Source organism: Apium graveolens, chromosome 9, assembly GCF_009905375.1.
Source record: "Apium graveolens cultivar Ventura chromosome 9, ASM990537v1, whole genome shotgun sequence".
In the NCBI taxonomy this organism is placed as follows: domain Eukaryota; kingdom Viridiplantae; phylum Streptophyta; class Magnoliopsida; order Apiales; family Apiaceae; genus Apium; species Apium graveolens.
The window spans coordinates 150,530,014-150,553,564 of record NC_133655.1 but is presented as its reverse complement, the minus strand read 5'-3'; positions in this window follow the sequence as shown (position 1 = coordinate 150,553,564).

The window sequence follows — 23,551 nt, the reverse complement described above, 5'->3', positions numbered from 1 at the left end:
ATGTTTGATAACATTATTAACTGCAAAACAGCCAAGGAGGTTTAAGACACTATCCTGATTATTTGTGATGGTACTGAGCAAGTAAGGGAGAATAAGATGCAGCTGCTAATTCAGCAATATGAGCACTTCCATTATGAAGATACTGAGTCTCTTACTGATATTTTTAGTAGATTTCAAAAACTAATAAATGCTCTGAAGTTGCATTGAAGAGTCTATCAGACAAAAGACAAAAGACTCTTACTGATATGAGCACTAAGGAAAATGCTAAAATTAAAGAAAAAAATTTGTTTTTAAGTGAGAGGAATAATGTGTTAGAGTCTCAGTTTATTGAATTTGAAAAATTGAGAATTGAGTGTAAGATTGCTAAGGATGAATTAACTGAGTCCTTGAAGAAATAAGAGATTTTAAAGAAGCAGCTTGAACAAGAACAAAAAGTGATTAAAGCGTGGAAATCATCCAGAGATGTTCATGCTCAAATCACTAAAGCTCAAGGTATTGAGTCCTTTTGCGATGCAGCCTGGAAGAAGAGTAAGGAGAAGCTGGAATCTAATTTGGTTGAAGGATTGCTAATGGATGTGGACTCGACGGATGATGAGAAACATCCGTCGGATTATCAAAAGGATTATCCGTCGAGTGACAAAGAGCCACATCTATTGGATGTGAGTAAACCTGTGAGCAAAGCTAAGCTTGCCAAGCAGAATGAAAAATATGGATCAGTTTCCAAAAACTTTGTTTCAGGAGAATCAAGTCAAGCGAAGAAGGAGAAGAAAGTTAATGTTGGTCATCTATCCATCAAGCAATTGAATGACAGATTAGAAAAGATTGAGGTTAAAACAGAAACTAAAAAGAAAAACAATAGAAATGGAAAAGTAGGAATTAACAAGCATAACAACTACACACCTGATAAATATGCACCAAGAAAAATCTGTGTTGTGTGGTAGTGTTAATCATCTGTCTGTTAATTGAAAACTTGCCATGCCTACTCCTGTGTCTGTGCCTTCCTCTTTTCCTAACATGACTGCTATGCCTACCATGCCTATGAGTGCTATGTCTACTCAGAATATGAATTCACAATCTGCTAATATTCCATATGCACCTAATCCTTATTATGCTGCATTTAGTATGCCTCAAATGCCATTTAGCATGCCTTACTGGAATAACATGTTTGTAAACAACATGCCTTTCCATGTTAATCAAAATATGCATGATGATTCTGGTTTAATGACTGGTTTCAAATGTCCAACTCAAATGACTAAGGATGAATCAGAAATTCCCAAGTCAAATGAGATCAAACTTAAGAAACCAAAGAAGAAAGCTAACAAGGCAGGACCCAAGGAAACTTGGGTACCAAAATGAACTTGATTTGGTTTTGATGTGTGCAGGGAAACAGAAAGAATCTTTGGTACCTGGATAGTGGTTGTTCAAGGCATATGACTGGAGATTCTACCCTGCTCACAGAGTTCAAGGAAAGAGCTGGCCCAAGTATCACTTTTGGAGATGACAACAAAGGTTATATTGTGGGATATGGCTTGATTTCGAAAGACAATGTCATCATTGAAGAGGTTGCCCTAGTGGATGGTCTTAAGCACAAGTTGTTGAGTATCAGCCAGCTTTGTGACAAGGGCAATGCAGTAACCTTCAATTCAGAAGCCTGTGTTATGACAAACAAAAGAAACAACAAAGTGGTTCTCACTGGAGTGAGAAAAGGAAATATGTATCTAGCTGACTTTAACTCATCTAATGCAGAATCTGTCACTTGTCTTCTCAGTAAAGCAAGTCAAGATGAAAGTTGGCTATAACACAAAAAGCTGTCCCATCTAAACTTCAAGACCATGAATGAGCTTGTCAAGAAAGAACTGGTTAGAGGCATTCCTTAAGTGGAGTTCTTTAAGGATGGATTGTGTTATGCCTACCAAAAAGGAAAGCATATCAAAGCATCATTCAGAAAGAAGCTTGATTCAACAATTGAAGAACCTTTGCAATTGCTACACATGAATTTATTTGGACCAGTCAATGTGTTGTCCATCTCAAGGAAAAGATTTTGCCTAGTAATTGTGGATGATTTCTCAAAGTTCTCTTGGACATATTTCCTAAAGTCTAAAGATGAGGCTAGTGAAATCATCATCAATCACATAAGGCAAGTCAACAATCATCCTGATTTTAAAATAAGGAGAATCAGGAGTGACAATGGAACTGAGTTCAAGAATTCTGTGATGAGATCATTTTGTGAAGAGAATGGGATAATGCATAAGTTTTCTGCAGCAAGAACTCCACAACAAAATGGAGTAGTGGAAAGAAAGAACAGATCTCTTATTAAAGCTGGAAGGACAATACTTGAAGAATCAAAGTTACCAACATATTTTTGGGCTGAAGCTGTGAATACTACCTGCTACACTCAGAATATTTCTTTGATTAATCAAGCAAAGTGTATGACACCCTACCAATTGTTCAAGAACAAGAAACCAACTTTAAATTTTCTTCATGTCTTTGGCTGCAAATGTTTTATCTTGAGTAATCAAACTGATCAATATGGGAAGTTTGATGCTAAAGAAGATGAAGGAATTTTTGTTAGATATGCTGTGGGAAAGGCATATAGGGTCTACAATCTAAGAACCAACATTGTTACGGAATCAATACATGTTGTGTTTGATGACAAAAAGATGGAGATTTCCATGAAAGCCTCAAGTTTGATAATGTGGAGATAGTTAGTGATGACGGTGATGATAAAAGTGATCAAGAAACAGTGAATAAGGATAATGCAGAAAAATCTACAACTAATGAAGCACATGATTCAACATCTGTCCAGTTGCAAAATGCTTCATCCGTCGGGAGACAATCAGCTTCATCCGTTGGGACACAAAGTGCACCATCCGTCAGGTCATTAAGAGAAGCTGAAAGTCAGAATATATCACTTACAGAAAGTTCCCCTTTCTCAAATCAAAGATTCACAAACTCAAGGGGAGTTTCTAATAATCAAAACTGAGTCACACATCAAGACAACAATGAGGCCTCTTCATCCAGAGCTAATCTACCTCAACAAAGAAAATGGACCAAAGATCAGCCCTTTGAGCTCATCATTGGTGATGCATCTTCTAGAGTTCAAACAAGGAGAGAAACTCAAGAAGAATGTCTATACAGTAGCTTCCTATCTAAGGAAGAAACAAAGAAGGTAGAAGAAGCTTTGTTGGATCCTGATTGGATTCTAGCTATGCAGGAGGAGCTAAACCAATTTGAAAGGAACAAGGTATGGAAGCTGGTATCTAAGCCTAAAGGAAAGAATTCAATTGACACCAAATGGGTATTCAGAAACAAGATAGATGAAAATGGCATAGTAGTCAGGAACAAAGCTAGATTGGTTGCTAAGGGCTATTGTCAATAAGAAGGAATATATTTTGAAGAAACTTTTGCTCCTGTTGCAAGACTTGAAGCGATCAGAATTTTTTTAGTCTATGCAGCTCATGCCAATTTCAAAGTCTATCAAATGGATGTCAAAAGTGCTTTTCTGAATGGAGATTTGGAGGAGGAAGTCTATGTTAGTCAGTCTCCTGGTTTTGAAGATCCAAATTTCCCAAATCATGTCTACTATCTTTTGAAAGCACTTTATGGATTGAAGCAAGCACCTAGAGCCTGGTATGACACTTTATCAAAGTTTCTTTTGGAAAATCACTTCACAAGAGGCACTGTTGATAAAACTTTATTCTTTAGAAATGTTAATGGCTCTAGTATACTTTTTCAAATTTATGTAGATGATATTATATTTGGCTCTACAGTTGAAAAACTTTGCAAAAAGTTTGCCAAATTGATGCAAAGTAAGTATGAAATGAGCATGATGGGGGAACTTACTTTCTTGGTTTGCAAGTTAAGCAAGTTAGTGATGGAATATTCATTAGTCAAACTAAATATATTCATGATCTTTTAAAAAAGTTTGATATAATGGATTGCATATCAGCAAAAACTCCCATGACCACTGCAACTAAGCTTGAATTAAACAATACTGAAAAGTCTGTGGATATTTCAAACTATAGGGGCATGGTTGGATCACTTCTGTACTTAACAGCTAGTAGGCTAGATATAATGTTTGCTACTTGTCTTTGTGCTATATTTCAGGCTGATCCTAGAGAATCTCACCTAGTAGCTATTAAGAGAATTATCAGATATCTCAAAGGAACACAAGAACTTGGCATTTGGTACCCTAGAGATTCTGGTTTTGATCTAACTGGTTATTCAGATGCAGATTATGCAGGTTGTAGACTAGACAGAAAAAGTACAACAGGAACTTGACAATTTCTAGGGAACAAGCTTGTGTCCTGGTTCAGTAAAAAGCAAAATTCAGTTTCTACTTCTACAGGTGAAGCTGGATATATTGCTGCTGGTAGTTGCTGTGCATATATTTTGTGGATAAAAAACCAATTGTTGGACTATGGTCTACAAGTGGATAGAATTCCCATTTTCTGTGATAACACAAGTGAAATTGCCATCACTGAAAATCCAGTGCAGCATTCAAGAACAAAGCACATAGACATTAAGTACCACTTCATAAGGGAACATGTGATGAATGGTACTGTGGAACTGCATTTTGTTCCAAGTGAAAAATAGCTTGCAGATATCTTTACCAAACCACTTGATGAATCCACCTTTTCAAGGTTGGTAAGTGAGTTAGGCATGCTTAATTATTCCTGAATCATTTCAGATATTTTTGCAAATTTTAATGCAGCCAGAAATTTAATTGATTTTTTTGTTTTGGATGAAATTTTGGCTAAGTCAAAATTTACATCCCGACGGATGCTCATTATCCATCGAGTTTGATCATCCGTCAGAATATTAATTGTTAATAAAAATTAATTATTTTTCTGGAGTATTTTATAACTCGACGGATAACTGATTTATCCTCATCCATTGAATTGTCTCAATCCTAGCCGTTAAAACTCTGAACATCATCCATCGAGTATACTTACAGTTTGTAAGCATGACACGACAGATAAGTGACAAAATTTATACAGTTTATTTATTTTTTAAACGGCTATTTTGGGCAATTTTTATTGGTCACTTTATTTTACTTTATTATTTTTGACAGTTTACTTATGAGATAGTATAAAAGCTAAATTCATTTTTATTCTTCTCTTTTATCATTCTCAAGATTCAATTGCTCTAACTTCTTTCTCCTCAAAATCAAATACTTTCTATGAAAATTTCCCAATCTCTAACAATGGCACCAGTCGTCAAAATCATGGCTCAAACTGGATATATCTACAAAAAGAACAACTTCACAGCTCCAGTGAACAAGGAGATTCAACAGTCTGGAGACGACCATAAAATGATGGATTTTGTGAAAGGCTGTAAACTCAACTATGCTATGCTGGAATCTCCCACTATCTACTGTAAGGTTATAGAAGAGATATGGACAACTGCAGTGTACAACTTAACTGACAAGACCATTACATTCACTCTAAAAGGTAGCAGTTTTGCATAAATAGTGACATTGTCAAAGCATGCTTTAGAATTCCTGATAATACTGCTACTGCTCCACACACAGACACTGACATAGTTAACATGCTAAATTCCATGGGCTATGTACTTACGACCTCTAAGTTAAGTGAAATTAGGAGGTTAGGTCTTAGAAAGGAATGGAGCTTTATGTGTGATGTGGTAACTAAGGTATTCTCTGGTAAGATTAGTAACTTTGATTCTGTTAACATTTATATGATTAACATGCTTTACATGCTAGTTACTGATAATTACTTTAATTTCAGTGACTTAGTCTTGTTTGAGTTAGGCTTTAAGTTAGGAGAAATCAATAAAAGAGGTAAAAGTGTCTATTATGCTAGATTCTTTATGATGCTTGCTAACCATCTCATTGAGAATATTGTGATTGAGTACCCAACCAACAAGCTGAATTGTTGGGTTCAAGAAAGAAGGATTATTGCAGATCTCAACAGGACAAACCACCACAAAGAGGTGCCTCTCTTTTATTTTCCAATCATTGAGGGATCTCAGGTAAGTGAGGTAATTTCTACTGTCTCCACTCTTCCAACCTCACACACTTCTTTGCTTTCAAATGTAGCAATGACATCTGTGTCAATGACCCAACAAATGCCTACCCAAGCTACTAAATCACAAATTTCAAAATCCAAGTCTAAGAAAGCCCCATTTGGTTTCTTTCAAAAGAAACCAGTTGCAAAATCCACTAAAACCAAAGAGGGGAGTGTGACGGAGGGTAAGCAAGGTGAGGGACAGGGTGAAAATCAAAGAAACCCTAAGGATAAGGCTGGTGAGAAGAGTGTACCCAAACCTAGCCACACCACAGTTTCCCAACAAACTGTGGTTGTTAATAAGGAAATAAGCTCAATTCTAGTTTCATCCTCCCAAAAGGATGTTACTATTGAAACAAGCTCCAGGGCACAGGCCAAGAGGGGTAGGGACACTAGCTCACCACAAACTTATGCTAGAAAGAAAAGATCAAAAACCCTTGGGGATGCACAGGGCACACATACAGTGCAAACTGGTGCTACAGACCCAGTCACTGCACCATCTCAAAGTCAGGATGATGTGGCTCCAGTAAATGTGGGGTCACAACCAAAATCTCTAATAATTGAAGCACCTGATACACCAAATTCTCCCACACACTCACTGGATATTGACATGATAAATAAATCACTTCCAAATTCTCCATCTTTAACTCTATTGTAGAAGCCAAAAATCCAAGCAAGTGAGCATCATCTTTTAGATGATTTGTTAGCTCACTTGCCATTTCTTTCTGAGTCTGTTGAGACATCTGTGCCAAAATTTTCATCAATCTGCACAGAGTCTACAATAGTCTCCACTCCAAACTCATTCATTTCTTCTATCCCGATGGATATTCATCATCCGTCGAGTAGTGATTGTATCCCGACGGATAAGCCTAACAGCAGTCACCCATCGGATAGCCAAACTACTATCCCAATGGATATTCCTTATCCGTCAGCTGTCTCTGCATAACTTAAAAATTTTTCAATTCTCACAAGTGCAGAAGACTTAGTAGTAGTACAATCACTCTTAGGGCTGAGGGAAGAAAGTGAATTGAGTGAGAGGCTGGGTTGCTCCCAGGAAAAAGGAGAGAATAAGAGTGAATCCATGCAGTCCATTTCTTCAGGAATGGAAAAAGTGAGTGAGAGGAGTCCCACCTTAGATGGTGAAGGCGAGGGTGTGAGGGTGGGAAGCCAAGGGGAGCCCTTGATGCAAAAAGAGAGAGATCATGAGAGAAAAACAGGTACAGGAGTGATAAGGATGGAATCCATTGCAAGTGAGTCAATGAGTGTCAATGATGCAGAAAGGAAAAGGCTATTTTAGCAAGAATATCAAGCTGTCATAGATTATATTTTCCTGGATGTTGAGACATTTACTCATCCTATTACAGTTTACCAAACTTTAGCTGTACATGGCAATGAGGAGGCTGAAAGGATTCTAAATTTGGTGCACACTACACAATCTCTTCAAAGAGCAAAGGATGCAATCACTGCTATGCCTTCCAACACTGGCAGTGATTTTGAACCGGATGAAGATTCATTTGGGGATGCTGGTGGGGATGATGAGGAAGACAGCATGAACATAGGGGGAGATGCAGGTGTTCTTGCCTGGATGCTAACAAAAGGATATTCCTACTCACATCTCCAATCAACACTATTCAAGCTGATCCATGACACCCAAACATCCATTCAAGCATCTACTAATGCCAACACAAAGAAGCTACTCACAGCTCACCTTGAAGCACTCCAACTGCACAAAATTCAAGCTCTCCAACACAGTCAGAGTGTGGATGAAATCAAGCAAGAAATTTCTGAAGTAAAACAGGATTTCATAGCAAGGTTAGATGCTAGAATTCCTGGAACCACCATGACTGAAATAGATCACAAGCTAAGGAAAGAGGCTGATTTTAATAGAAAAGTTGAGGCCGTGGACTCAAGATTATCTGATATAGAGAAGTCAATGGCCAAGATACTCACTAATCAAGAAACTCAGACTGCTCTACTCCAACAATTGGTGGCTGCTCAACTCCCTCCCACTCAACAACTTGATGCTAACAAAAAGTGGGAGAAAGGCTCAAGTGGGGGGGAGAAACAGCTCAACATACAAGTCAACAAAGTGATTGTGCCAGCAATTGTTTTCCAAAAGCCACCATTCATGGACAACATTGACATCATAAATCTGGCAGCAGCAAAACTAAACATAGATGACAAACTGCTAAAGATTGATGTAGCAGCAGTTGAGAAGGAGTTGAAAGAAAAATGGAGAAAGATAGATGCAGAAATTCAACAAAAGTTTGGGCCAATTCAGGATCCAGAAAAAACATTCATTCATCACTCTCAAGTCAAGAATATTTCTGTGAATGAAATGAGTATGAATTATCTGGAAAAAGGCCAAACATCTTGCATCAAATCTCCAAAAGTAGATTTCATCATGAAGCCTAAAAGAAACTACTCATAGTTTTCAGACAAAAATCCTATGGATATTGAGTATGAGACACCTAGGCCAGATGAGAAGAAGCTGTTGGCTAGGTCAATTGCCTTTTACAAATATCCAGCTGATTCAGCACTCAAAAGAAGATTAACCAAGATTTACAGAAATGGTAAGGAGATTTATGTGGTGGCTGGACACCCCATATTTATGGAAGCTAAAAAGGAAGAGAAAGAAAGAATCAGGAAAGAAAAGAAGCAAGCTGCTCTGGATGCTAAAAAGATTAAATAAAAGAAGAAGCAAGCTGCTATCTTGGCCAAACTTCAAGCTGTAAAAACCACAACAAAAATTCCTGCACAACCAACTATAATTGCTGAACCTAAGGATCAGAAAGTGCAAGAAGAACCACAGCATAAAAAAAGATTCAGATACAAGCTCCATTCCAAGAGAAAATTGGACTTTAGTGATGAGGAAAAGGAAGACCACATTCCCAAAAAGTCTACAACTTCAACTCAGACATCAAAACCCTCAGTGTTATTTGAAGAATTCAAGGTGGTGGATCCAACTAGGAACATTCATAGTGAACCCATTATTCCTAAGGATGAGCCAGTAGACTGGGATAGTTTGCTAATTCCTCAACTAAACTTTTCTATCTTCAAGATAAAGAAGACAAAGACAAGAGCTAGCAAGAAAGTGAAACCAGTGACTCTCAAATCCAAGACCCTAGTCAAATCTCAATCCACACTCAACAAAGGAGATATGTTGTACATTTGTGACATCAAAGAATTTTCTGACATTAACCTCTACTTAGATGAATTGGAAGAAGTTAGAGGAATTGGTGCTCACAGACATCTTTCTAAAAGACTGGTATTCAAATATAAGGGAGGAAAAAGGATCATATGGCCACTTTACAGGATTCTTCTAGAAAGCCAATATGTGCTAATAAAGATCTACTCATCTTTCAAAAAGAACTTTGGATACCATGTGACTGCTAGAAGATTAGTTCTAAAGAAGATTGAGGAGCTGAGGAGTAATAGAGCCAAAGATGCACTCCCAAAAACTCTGTCAATTCCCTTCACAGGAAAGAGAGTGCATTTGAGGCCTTATTGGTTGATGGAATTCAGGGATGAAAAGGGAGTTAGAAGATTTTTTAGATTGGAGAACCAATTGAGCATCTCTAGCAATGAGACTTATTGGAAATGCAAGGAACGCTAGATCTCTCAGAAGCTGATGAACTTGAATTCCACAGACAACTCCAAAACCAGATAGAAGAGAACAACAAGAGGCTTGGGAAGAAACCTAGACAATCAAGGAAATAGACTTATCTTCTCAGACTAGAGGAGCACCTTGATAATGATTGTGAGCTATTCTTTGTATACTTTGCATTGTTCAATTTTCAGTAAATTTTGCAGCACTTATCAGTTTTATCTACTATTTTCAATCTGTATTCTTGGAGTGTCTTGTTATCATCAAGTTTCTTTTAATTTATGGCTACAATTCCAGTAGACATAAATTGAGGGAGATTGTTAGGAATATGTTATGAACTTGATGATAAATTATACAAAACACCTTAGTAGATTTAACTTAGTGAATTTTGTAGCACTCGACGGATGATCAAATATACTCCCAACGGATTATTCAATATAGTCCCGACGGATGATGATTTGACATCCATCGAGTGAGTAGCTTATGTAATAATAAGTAGTATAGCACATTTCTGTAAACAACTTTGTGTAGATTCTGTAGGAGCATATGAGTCATGTTGACTACTAGTAGATATGCAAAATATGTTGATTAATTGTAAATATAAGATGTCTTATAATTCTGCATAAGTGAAATAGAGTCAAGTGTCAAATAGCTACCCGACGGATGATCAACAAAGCTACCCGACGGATGATAAACAATGCTACCCGACGGATAACAAGTATGTACCCGATGGATGATCAATTCAAATATCCGTTGACAGTGACAACACAGTCATATGCGTTGGGTGTTTGCAAAAGGAATGTGGTAGACTGTTTAGCAGGAAATTGAGAAGAAAGAAGCATTACCATTTCCATGCAAGGTATGAAGATTTTCAAAGAAGCTGGAATAGAGTAATGAAGCATCATGGAGTTAGACTTGATAGGTTTTGTTTTATTATCCTGTCTTATTACCATGTAAACTTGGTGATATATAAACCAAGTGTAGCTAGTAGAACAAATAACTAAGCAAACACATTTTAGAATAGAAATAGAAAATACTGTACTTGTCAAGAATTTCTCTGTAGTTTGTTTGTTCAACTTGTAAAGCAGTTGTGAGCTAATTTGAGCTTCACAGAGTTCTCAAATCGATATATATATATATATATATATATATATATATATATATATATGGTCGATACATTCAAGTCCATCAGAAAGTTTTAAGGACTTGTGTTTTTATTACTTTGTGTTTGATTTATTTAATCCTTTCATTCCACACTTTACAAATCAAAACACATATAAATCTGTCGAGTTAAGAACTGTTTTTAAAATCTTGAAAAAGAAGCCAGATTTATATTCAACACCCATTCTGTAATTCTTGTTGTATTGTTAGGGAATAACAACTTTTGTCCAGGTTCTCCCTTCTTCGGGGTTGAATCAGTGTTTTGCTCAGTTCTAGGATACTTGTCCTTAGCAATATATTCCAGATCAGTCTATCGCTTCTTGCCACAAGTAGGCTCGTTATTCAGTACCATTTTCCTCATGCTTTCCTCCACTTTGATGTACTTCCCAGCCCTATCTTGGAGCTGTAACATGCTTTCAGGGGGGCGCTTGGCTAATGACATCTTAAAGAACTCATCCCTAGTTCCCTGCTGTAGTGCTATCATAGCTACCTTGTCATCAAGGTATGGGACTTTCAAAGCCTCTTTAGTGAAATGGTTCAGATAGTCTCTCAAGGACTCTTTTGCTCCTTGCACAATGCTCATGAGGGATCCCGAGCTTTTCTCATGCACTCTTCCACTGATGAATTGCATAATAAAAGCTTGACTTAGATATCTGAAGGACCCAATAGATATCGAAGGCAAACGGTTATACCATCTTTGAGCCATTCCGAACAGGGTTGTGAGAAAAGGCCTGACACTTAATAGCGTCATTCACGGGCTGCAGCAATAGTGCATTAGAGAATGTCCTGACATGATTAGCGGAATCTCCAGTGCCATCATAAGCTTTGATGGTGGGCATCTTAAACTTTCTTGAGATATGGGCATTCATTATCTCTTCAATGAATGGGGGAGTAGGATCATCAGGATCTCCTAGGGGCAGAAGATTACTTGGACCAGCCCTTGGGACAACTTTATTGTGGACCATCCAGGTCTATGGGTAATATCTGGGATATATCGTGTAATAATTTTTGCTAATAAATAAATATTATGCAAGTCCAGTATTTATTCTGTGAATTAACTATTAAGTGGTATATGTATTTGGATGTTTAAAAATAATATCAATTGAGTATTTTAATTTTTATATGTCCAAAATAAAATATAGATAATTGTCATATCTTCCTATTTATTTTTATGTTGAATTATGATTTTATAGGAAATTTATGGATTTTATGAATTCTTTTTCTGAGTATTTATAAACTATTTTATATAATCGGTAACCAACCGACGTCACCCGTTTTTATGTTTTTATAACCCGAAACTCTTCCGAGAACTCCTTCCTAACCTAATTGCAATATTCTGAGCATTTTCCATGTTTCGACTTTTTCGATCCGGCGTACGGTTTGTCCTGCGCGGGTCCCAGCGTAATATTTTCGATACAATATTCGTTTTGGTAAATCAATAAAACTCGTATTTTTGATAAACGGGATCTTTTTATTAAACTATTACAATTATAACCTCGTAATACGTGTAACCAGGTGCTGAGACCAAGACCGCAGTACAAATTGTACTGATTTGGATAATTATCCCGAAAATCGGTACCGTTTGGATCTGTTTTAATAAATAAACGTACCATTTTGTATCTGGAATGATCCAATAGGATACTAATTTTCCGTAATTATAAATAGCCTTTATCGTATTTTATTTCGTACCGAAAATCATTTGCAAATAGTAATTATAGAATTTTCCAGAGAAAAACCCTAATTTGATAAAACCTACCGAGAATCAAACCTCAATTTCAAGGTGTTATCGGAATCTGTTGGTGAAGCTCGAGTACTCAAATCAAAGCTCTTGAAATATACTATCAGAATCTGTGCTTCATATCACTGCAGAATCAAAGGTTTATTTTTTGTAATTTTATTTATTTTTGAATTATTTTGATTAAAAATATGAATTTTGTATGGATGATTGTTTGAATGATTTGATGCTTGCATGTTGTAGAGCTTTTTCTCCTGATGATTTTCATATGTCATATGACTGATTTGGAGTTCAATAACATGTTCAAAATTGAGTTTAATCTTCGAATTTTAAAACTAGGGTTTATAACCCGTATGAGTGTTCTTAATTGAAAATTAGGGCTTTTTGTTCTAGGGGTTATTAGCTGTTGAAATATAGTGGGTTGTGTTCCTATGAAATTTGCAATTGATTGGTGTGTATAGCTCGTTAACAGAGGATTCGTGGTTTGAAGGGAGTTGTATTTTTAAGTTTACGTTGAGCCCGTCGGAAACCAGCGAGCTTCCCGGCCATTTTCCGGCCAACTCAAGGGTTATCTGTATGATTGAATGGTGGTTAAATTCCTTGTGAATTATAGAGTAATTCTGGAGCTTTTGATGATGGGAGGATTCCGGGAACGAATTCTCCGGCGAACCCCGACTGTTTTCCGGTGAGGGGTGGTAAAATTGCAGTTAGGCCCCTGTATTTTTGAAGATGGTGAAGTTTAGTCCCTGTAGTTTGCAAAGTTTTCAAAAATAGGATTCCTGTTTATAAAATCTTTAAAAATCATATTTCCTATTTATTTTAATTATAAAAATTCATTCTTAATTTCTGAAAATTCCAAAAATTATTATTTTAATTCCGAAAATTATTTTTAATTCAAAAATAAATCTGAATTAATTATTTAATTAATTTTAGTTAATAAATAATTGATTAATTGGTCAATTAATTCGATCAATTAATTCAAAAATTAATTGATTAATTGATTTAATTAATTTTTAATTGATTTTAATTAATTATTTAATTAGATTTTATTATTTAAAAATGATTTAAAAATTCTGAAAAAATAGTTTCGAGCTTTAAAATATTATTTTAAATTGTTTTCAAGGCTCTATAATTATTAGAAAATTATTTTGAAGCCAGATATGGCCAATCGAACCCTGTTTATTACTTTAAAAATTGCTCCAACTACCGTTTTAATTCCAAAAAATGTTTTAAAAATTATATTAAATACCCGAAAGCCTGTTTATAACCCGAGACTTCTTTATAAATGATATATCATTGTTTGACGTGTTACGTGTTATATGTGACTTGTTGTTTGACTATCGATCTATATGTTCGGTATTTACTTGTTTATAGCGTAACTTTCAATCCGTTAATCGGATTTGGGTAAAATGAAGGGTAGATAGAAGTGTATATCGAATAGAATCGTATGAGTTGAGTATTGATAGATGATTATATGCTTATAATATGTGAGAAGAAGAGGCAAGGCTTAGAAAAGGGAAGCAGATAGTCGAGGAGTAAGACGGTTGTGATTGGAAGTTAGTGCAGTTTAGCAAGCTAGTGCTAGGCAAGTGTTCTGAACTTTCTTGAGATATATATTATAGTTATTAATAGTCTTGTTTCATATTGTAAGTGCTCTAAAGCACTGAACCTTAAACCTTGATTCCAGTTGTCGATCTTTGAGCCGTAAACCTTATTTTTTTTCTGAACCATTGATTGTTGTATACCCGAATACGAACCACCGATATACGATACTACTCCACAAATACATACAAACTAAATACCAAACACTGAATCAAATTGCTTACATATTCAAACCATTGTACCTTATGCTTTGAAAGACCAAATCCTTGTAACCTTGAAACATTGATTCCTTTGTTATCCAATTCCTTCATTACCTAACAGCCATTCTTTGAAATTGACATATTGATCCTTTGTGAAGATGGCAACCATTTCATTATTAAATATCCAATGTTGCCTATGATTTGTTTATTGATTTACATTGTTTATTCTGTTGTTATGTTAGAATTGGATTGTTTTATGAAAATCGTGGACCAGATTCGTGGTCAGACCAGATTGGTGGTCAAGTTAGGCCAATGTGTGCCTTGGATCCAGTAATTAGAGCAGAGCTGTGTGGCTTGCTCGGGGTTAGTGCGTGACTGATTAACAGCCTAACCTTACTTTTTAAAATAAAAATATAATATCCAATTCTAAATCATTAATCCTTGTTCACTTAATACCTTAATCCTTTTTACTTGATGATCATTATTCTCAGTCTTGTCATTGTGACTTGCTGAGCTAGTTAGCTCATTTGTGCGATGTTGTTTATGTTCTTTTTCAGTTAAGAAGGAACCAGTTGGTAGCGATGATCCCCAATCCAGTGCGAGAGCTAGGGGTCCAGGTTGATCGAGTTAAGCAAGCTGGAATCTTTTGAGATAGTTTAAGTTTGTAAAAGTTTGTAATAATGTTTAATATTCAGTTCTGAGTTTGAATAGTTGGGATTTGGATGTTTATAATATAAAATGTGCGTGTGTGGCTTGTGTACAGATAGCAGCGATGGCCGACTCTTTCATCCCCATATCAGCTGAACACTCAGAGCCCTCAGTTGGAGGACCATCTTCAGATCCACGTCCTGTTGTTCCACCAGTGTTGGCTATTTTACCTCACCTGTGTTGCAGCCCGTACCACTGTAGGCTATTCCACCCCCAGGCATGAGGCCACCTATCAGAGGACCTCCACCAACTGATTCAGATTCCACTGGGCATTCAGTTGCGGGTGCCCCATTTCAGTCTACATTGCATGTTGTTCCTTATTACCGGTATGAGGCTCTTTTATTGGAGCGTGATTCCTTGTTGGCACAGATCCGAGAGTTGCATCATATCATCAGGAGTACAGATGTTGATCGTGGTATGAGGGAGCTTCGAGAGGAGATCCATGTGACACGTAGGATTCTTGAGGCTAGGCTACATGGAGCTACATTACCTGGTCGAGGCCCTGATGCACTTATGGGATGGGCTGGTGAGGTGATGGAAGACTTTGAGAGGCTGGGAGGACCAGAGTTTTCTTGGAGTTAGATCCAGAGATAGAGATGCTAATCAGTGCTGGTGTGGATGTTTAGTATGTATAGTAGTGTGTAGTATGTATCAGTAGACTTTTGGGTTGTATTTACAGACTAGATCAGCTGACTACTGAGTAGGTTTGTTGTACCCTTTTGCTTTTTCTTTTGAAGCGTCTTTACACTTGTACTACCTAAAACTTTTGATCTATATATATCAGTACCTTTTTCCTTTCCAGCATTGTCATTTACATTACTGCACCTGTTTTACTTTACTTTAGCTATTGCACCAGTTATACCTTTGTGATACCATATACCCTGTTCCCTTAACTGTTTATATTCTGTAAAGAAACATGTAATTTACTTGATCCAACTGTTACAAATGTTTTCAAAAAAGAGATATTTCTGTTTTACAAAACTTTTCTTTTATGTAAAGGATTTGATTTAAAAGCTAAATAAGTTGTTTGATTCTTTATAGAAAATGCCTCCCAGAAAAAATACCCGCACCAACACCCAGAATGGAGAAACCAACAACAACGACAATAATAATCAAGATGACCCAAACCAGAATGTAAACCCAGGACCCATAGACCCAGCAATAGCCCAGATTCTTCAAATCTTGGCTCAACAAACAGTTTACCTGACGCTGCAACAAAAAAGACAGACCAATCCCCAGGTAACTTTTAAGACTTTTCAGGCAGTAAACCCACCAAAATTCAAGGGTTCCCTAGATCCGGTTGAAGCAAATGTTTGGATAAAGGAGATAGAGAAGTCGTTTGATTTAGTTAAAGTGAAGGAAGAACGGAAGGTTGAGTTTGCAAGTTATTATCTGAAGAATGAGGTTACCTATTGGTGGGAGACTGTGAAGAGATTGGAAGGTACAGATGTTATTACTTGGGAGAGGTTTAAGGAATTGTTTTTAGAAAAATATTTTCCCCAGTTTGTTCAGGATCAAATGGAGTTGAAGTTTTTGGAATTAAAGCAAGGAAATATGTCGGTAGCTGATTATGAGAGTAAGTTTGAGGAGTTGTCAAGGTATGTGCCGTCATATGTAGATACTGACAGGAAGAAGGCTAAGAGATTCCAGCAAGGTCTGAAGCCATGGATCAGAGGGAAGGTATCCATCTTTGAATTGGATACCTATGCAGGAGTTGTACAGAAGGCCATGATTGCAGAGACAGAGAGCGAGATGTCACAGAAGGAAAAGGAAAGTAAGAAGAGGAAGTTTGAAGGAAATGAAGGACAATCACAACCAGGAAAGTTTCGAAATTTTAAGAAGGACAAGTTTCAGCCAGGGAGAAATTTTAACTTTAAGAGGCAAAATGCAGGCAACGAAGGCCAGGGCAACCGTCCAGTCAATGTGAATCAGCCAAATCAGTTAAGGCTAACTTTTCCAGATTGTCAGGTATGAGGGAAGAAACATGGAGGATTCTGCAATAAGTTGAATGTGGTTTGTTACAAGTGTAATCAGAAGGGGCACTATTCAAGGGAGTGCCGCAATCAGCCAGCGAGAGATCCAGCAAACAAGGATCAGCCTATCCGGAATCCAGCGGTTAAGGTTCCAGCTATTGGATTTACATGCTTTAAATATGGGAAGCCAGGACACATAGCCAGGGATTGCAAGACACCAGCCCCGGTCAGTAATGCATTGAGAATTATGGGATCTACCCCAGCAGTGAATGAGACTCCAAGGGCTAGAGTTTTTGATATGTCTGTGAAAGACGCTATCCAGGATACAGATGTCGTGGCAGGTATGCTTAGTGTGAATTCTTTATGTGCCAAAGTGATAATAGATTCGGGGGCAACCCGATCGTTTACTTCTCATGATTATATTAGTAAGTTAAACTATTTAGTTGAGTATTTAAATGAAATAATGACTGTGGAATTAGAAAATCAAGAACGTATATCTGTTAATCAAATCTGTGGGAATTGTGAGATCGAGATTTCTGGTAGTAAATTTTGTGTAGATTTGATACCATTTAAGCTAGGAGAGTTTGACGTTATCTTAGGAATGGATTGGTTATCTAAGCACGATGCCCAAATAGATTGTCGAAATAAGAAGGTTATGGTAAAGACGCCAGACGAAAGAATAGTAACGTTTAAGGGTCAGAAGCAAACAAAGAAGTTTTTAACAGTAATTCAAGCTAAAAAGTTACTACGGCAAGGATGCGAGCATTTCGTTGCTTATGTGATTGATAGAAGTCAGGAGCCAGCAAAACTTGAAGATATTCCAGTAGTCAATGAATTTCCAGACGTGTTTCCCGATGAATTTCCAGGACTTCCTCCAGACAGAGAAATTGAGTTTACAATCGACTTAGCACCTGGAACGGAACCAGTATCCAAGGCTCCGTACAGAATGGCGCCCGTTAAGATGAAGGAACTAGCAAAACAATTGCAAGAATTGTTAGAGAAAGGAGCAATCAAACAGTATATCCCCGTGGGGTGTACCGGTATTATTTGTCAAGAAGAAGGGTGGGAGCATGAGACTGTGTATCTACTATTGGGAGCTCAACAAACTTACAATCAAGAACAAGTATCCGTTACCCAGAATTGATGATTTGTTTGACCAATTGAAAGGAGCCAAGTACTTCTCCAAGATCGATTTGAGATCGGGATATCATCAACTAAAGATTAAGCCAGAGGATATACCAAAGACAGCTTTTAGGACAAGGTATGGACATTATAAATTCTTAGTGATGTCATTTGGATTGACCAATGCCCCGACGGCATTCATGGACCTGATGAACAGAATTTTCAAGGAATACTTGGACAAGTTTGTTATTATATTTATAGATGATATTTTGATTTATTCAAAGACAGAAGAGGATCATGCAGAACATTTAAGGACAACTTTGGAGATTCTGAGGAAGAAAAAGTTATACGCTAAATTTTGAAAGTGTGAGTTTTGGTTACCGGAAGTTCAGTTCTTAGGACACATAGTCAGTAATGAAGGGATCAAAGTGGACCCATCGAAGATTGAAACAATTACAAATTGGGAAAGACCGAGAACACCAATAGAGGTAAGAAGTTTCTTGGGATTAGCGGGATATTATCGTCGATTTGTTCAAAATTTCTCAAGGATTGCAACACCATTGACGAAGCTTACACGGAAGACTAAAAAGTTCATATGGAACGATAAATGTGAAGAAAGTTTTCAGGAATTGAAGTGAAGATTAATTATAGCACCTATTCTGTCACTTCCGGATGTTCAAGGGAATTTTGTAATTTATAGCGATGCTTCTCATAAATGGCTCAGATGTGTTCTGATGCAGCATGATAAGGTTATTGCGTATGTGTCAAGGCAATTAAAACCACACGAACAGAAGTATCCTACCCATGATTTGGAGCTAGCAGCTATAGTATTCGCTTTGAAGATTTGGAGACATTATCTATATGGAGAAAAGTGCGAGATTTATACGGATCACAAAAGCTTGTAGTACATATTCACACAGAAGGAGCTTAATATGAGACAGCGAAGATGGTTAGAATTGATCAAGGATTACGACTGCACGATTAACTATCATCCCGGTAAAGCAAACGTTGTGGCGGATGCGTTAAGTCGAAAAGAAAAGTTGAATGTGTTATCAGTATCAGAAGAGATATACAAGGAATTTCATAAACTGGAATTAGAGATTAGAGTTTGCAAGCCTGATGAAGCAAAAGTGTATAATATGACTTTCCAACTGGAGTTACTAGAGAAGATAAGGAAGTGTCAAGAGGATATAATGAATCAAGACATTAATCATTTGGTAGGTGAAGAATTGTGCACGCAAAAGGACGATCAAGGTATTCTTAGGTTTTCTTCTAGAATTTGGATTCCACCAGTGACGGAGTTGAAGAATGAAATTTTACAGGAAGCTCATAATTCAAGGTATTCAATCCATCCAGGAAGTACCAAGATGTACATAGATTTGAAGGAAAATTATTGGTGGTAGATATGAAGAGGGAAATTGTGGAACTGGTTAGCAGATCTTATACATGTCAAAGAGTTAAAGCAGAGCATCAGAGATCAAGTGGATTGTTGCAACCATTGGAGATTCCAGAGTGGAAGTGGGAGCATATTTCCATGGATTTCATAGTAGGATTACGAAGGACGAAAGCCAATCATGATGCCATTTGGGTTATAGTGGACATACTTACCAAGTCAGCTCATTTTCTGCCTATAAATGAAAGATTTTCACTAGACAAGTTAGTCCATATGTACCTAAAAGAAATCGTAGTTCGTCATGGAGTCCCTGTGTCTATCGTATCCGATCGAGATCCGAGATTTAATTCGAGGTTTTGGAAAAGTTTTCAAGAATGTTTGGGAACGAGACTGAATATGAGTATAGCTTACCATCCACAGATGGACGGCCAGAGTGAAAGAACAATCCAGACGATCGAAGACATGTTACGTGTTTGTGCCATTGATTTCAAAGGAAGTTGGGACGAGCATTTACCCTTGGTAGAATTTGCTTACAACAACAGTTACCATGCCAGTATTGGGATGCCACCCTATGAAGCTCTTTATGGACGCAAATGTCGATCTCCTGTATATTGGGATGAAGTAGGAGAACGCAAAATACTTGGACCTGAATTGGTGCAACAGACGAAGGAATTATTGAAGTTATCCAGAAGAGATTGACAGCAGCACAAGACCGTCAAAGGAAATATGCAGATCAATCAAGGAAAGATATGGAATTTGAAGAAGGAAATCTGATATTACTGAAAGTATCGCCATGGAAAGGATTGACAAGATTTGGAAAGAAAGGAAAACTGAGCCCAATATATGTCAGACCTTTTGAGATTTTAAAGCGCGTTGACAAAGTAGCTTACGAGTTGGCGTTACCTCCGCACATGGAGCACATTCACAATGTTTTTCACGTATCAATGCTTAAGAAATATTATACAGACTCCAGACATGTAATCGAATACGAACCAATAGAGTTTCAAGCAGATTTATCATATGTAGAGAGTCCGATAAAGATTCTAGAAGAAAGAGAGAAAATGTTAAGAAATAAAGTGGTAAAGTTAGTAAGAGTACTGCGGAGAAACCCAAAGGTTGAAGAGTCAACCTGGGAGTTAGAAGGTGACATAAGAGAAAAGTACCCTCATTTGTTTTCTTAGGAGATTCTGAGGACAGAATCCTTTTAAGGGGGAAGGATGTAATATCTGGGATATATCGTGTAATTATTTTTGCTAATAAATAAATATTATGCATGTCCAGTATTTATTTAGTGAAATAACTGTTAAGTGGTATATGTATTTGGATGTTTAAAATAATATCAATTGAGTATTTTAATTTCTATATGTCCAAAATAAAATATTGATAATTTTCATATCTTCCTATTTATTTTTATGTTGATTTATGATTTTATAGGAAATTTATGGATTTTTTGAATTCTTTTTCCAGGTATTTATAAACTATTTTATATAATCGAGAACCAACCGACGTCACCCGTTTTTACGTTTTTATAGCCCGAAACTCTTCCGAGAACTCCTTCCTAACCTAATTGCAATATTCCGAGCATTTTGCATGTTTCGACTTTTTCGATCCGGCGTACGGTTTGTCCTGCGCGGGTCCCAGCGCAATATTTTCGAAACAATATTCGTTTCGGTAAATCAATAAAACTCGTATTTTCGATAAACGGGATCTTTTTATTAAACTATTACAATTATCACCTCGTAATATGTGTAACCAGGCGCTGAGACTAAGACCGCAGTACAAATTGTACTGATTTGGATAAATATCCTGAAAACCGATACCGTTTGGATCTGTTTTTATAAATAAACGTACCATTTTGTATCTGGAATGATCAAACGGGATACTAATTTTCCGTAATTATAAATAGCCTTTACCGTATTTTATTTCGTACCGAAAATTATTTGCAAACAGTAATTATATAATTTTCCAAGAGAAAAACCCTAATTTCATAAAACCTACCGAGAATCAAACCTCAATTTCAAGGTGTTATCAGAATCCGTTGAAGAAGCTCGAGTACTCAAATCAAAGCTCTTGAAATATACTATCAGAATCAGTACTTCATATCACTACATAATCAAAGGTTTATTTTTTGTAATTTTATTTATTTTCAAATTATTTTGATTAAAAATATGAATTTTATACGGATAATTGTTTGAATGATTTGATGCTTGCATGTTGTAGAGCTTGTTCTCCTGATGATTTTCATATGTTATATGACTGATTTAGAGTTCAATAACATGTTCAAAATTGAGTTTAATCTTCGAATTTTAAAATTAGGGTTTATAACCCGTATGAATGTTCTTAATTGAAAATTAGGGCTTTTTGTTCTAGGGGTTATTAGATGTTGAAATATAGTGGGTTGTGTTTCTTATGAAATTTGCAATCGATTGGTGTATAGCTCATTAACAGAGGATTCGTGGTTTGAAGGGAGTTGTGTTTTTAAGTATACGTCGAGCCCGCCGGAAACCGGCGAACTTCCCGGCCACTTTCCGGCCAACTCAGGGGTTACCTGTATGATTGAATGGTATGGTTAAATTCCTTGTGAATTGTAGAGTAATTCTGGAGCTTTTGATGATGGGAGGATTCCGGGAACGAATTCTCCGGCGAACCCCGACTGTTTTCCGGCAAGGGGTGGTAAAATTGCAGTTAGGTCCCTGTATTTTTAGAGATGGTGAAGTTTAGTCCCTGTAGTTTGCAAAGTTTTCAAAAATAGGATTCCTGTTTATAAAATGTTTAAAAATTATATTTCCTATTTATTTTAATTATAAAAATTCATTTTTAATTTCTGAAAATTCCAAAAATTATTATTTTAATTCCGAAAATTATTTTTAATTCAAAAATAAATCTGAATTAATTAGTTAATTAATTTTAGTTAATAATTAATTAATTAATTAATTGGTCAATTAATTCAAAAATTAATTGATTAATTGATTTAATTAATTATTAATTGATTTTAATTAATTATTTAATTTATATTTAATTATTTAAAAATGATTTTAAAATTCTGAAAAAATAGTTTCGAGCTTTAAAATATTATTTTAAATTGTTTTCAAGGCTCGATAATTATTAGAAAATTATTTTGAAGCCAGACGTGCCCAACCGAACCCTGTTTATTGCTTTAAAAATTGATTCAACGACCGTTTTAATTCCGAAAAATATTTTAAAAATTATATTAAATACCCGAAAGCCTGTTTATAACCTGAGACTTCTTTATAAATGATATATCATTGATTGTTTGACGTGTTACGTGTTATATGTGACTTGTTGTTTGACTATCGATCTATATGTTCGGTATTTACTTGTTTATAGCGTAACTTTCAATCCGTTAATCGGATTTGGGTAAAATGAAGGGTAGATAGAAGTGTATATCGAATAGAATCGTATGAGTTGAGTATTGATAGATGCTTATAATATGTGAGAAGAAGAGGAAAGGCTTAGAAAATGGAAGCAGAGAGTCGAGGAGTAAGACGGTTGTGATTGGAAGTTAGTGCAGTTTAGCAAGCTAGTGCCAGGCAAGTGTTCAGAACTTTCTCGAGATATATATTATAGTTAACTAATAGTCTTGTTTCATATTGCAAGTGCTCTGAAGCACTGAACCTTAAACCTTGATTCAAGTTGTCGATCTTTGAGCCGTAAACCTTATTTTTTTTCTGAACCATTGATTGTTGTATACCCGAATACGAACCACCGATATACGATACTACTCCAGAAATACATACAAACTAAATACCAAACACTAAATCAAATTGCTTACATATTCAAACCATTGTACCTTATGCTTTGAAAGACCAAATCCTTGTAACCTTGAAACGTTGATTCCTTTGTTATCCAATTCTTTCATTACCTAACAGCCATTCTTTGAAATTGACATATTGATCCTTTGTGAAGATGGCAACCATTTCATTATTAAATATCCAATGTTGCCTATGATTTGTTTATTGCTTTACATTGTTTATTCTGTTGTTATGTTAGAATTGGATTG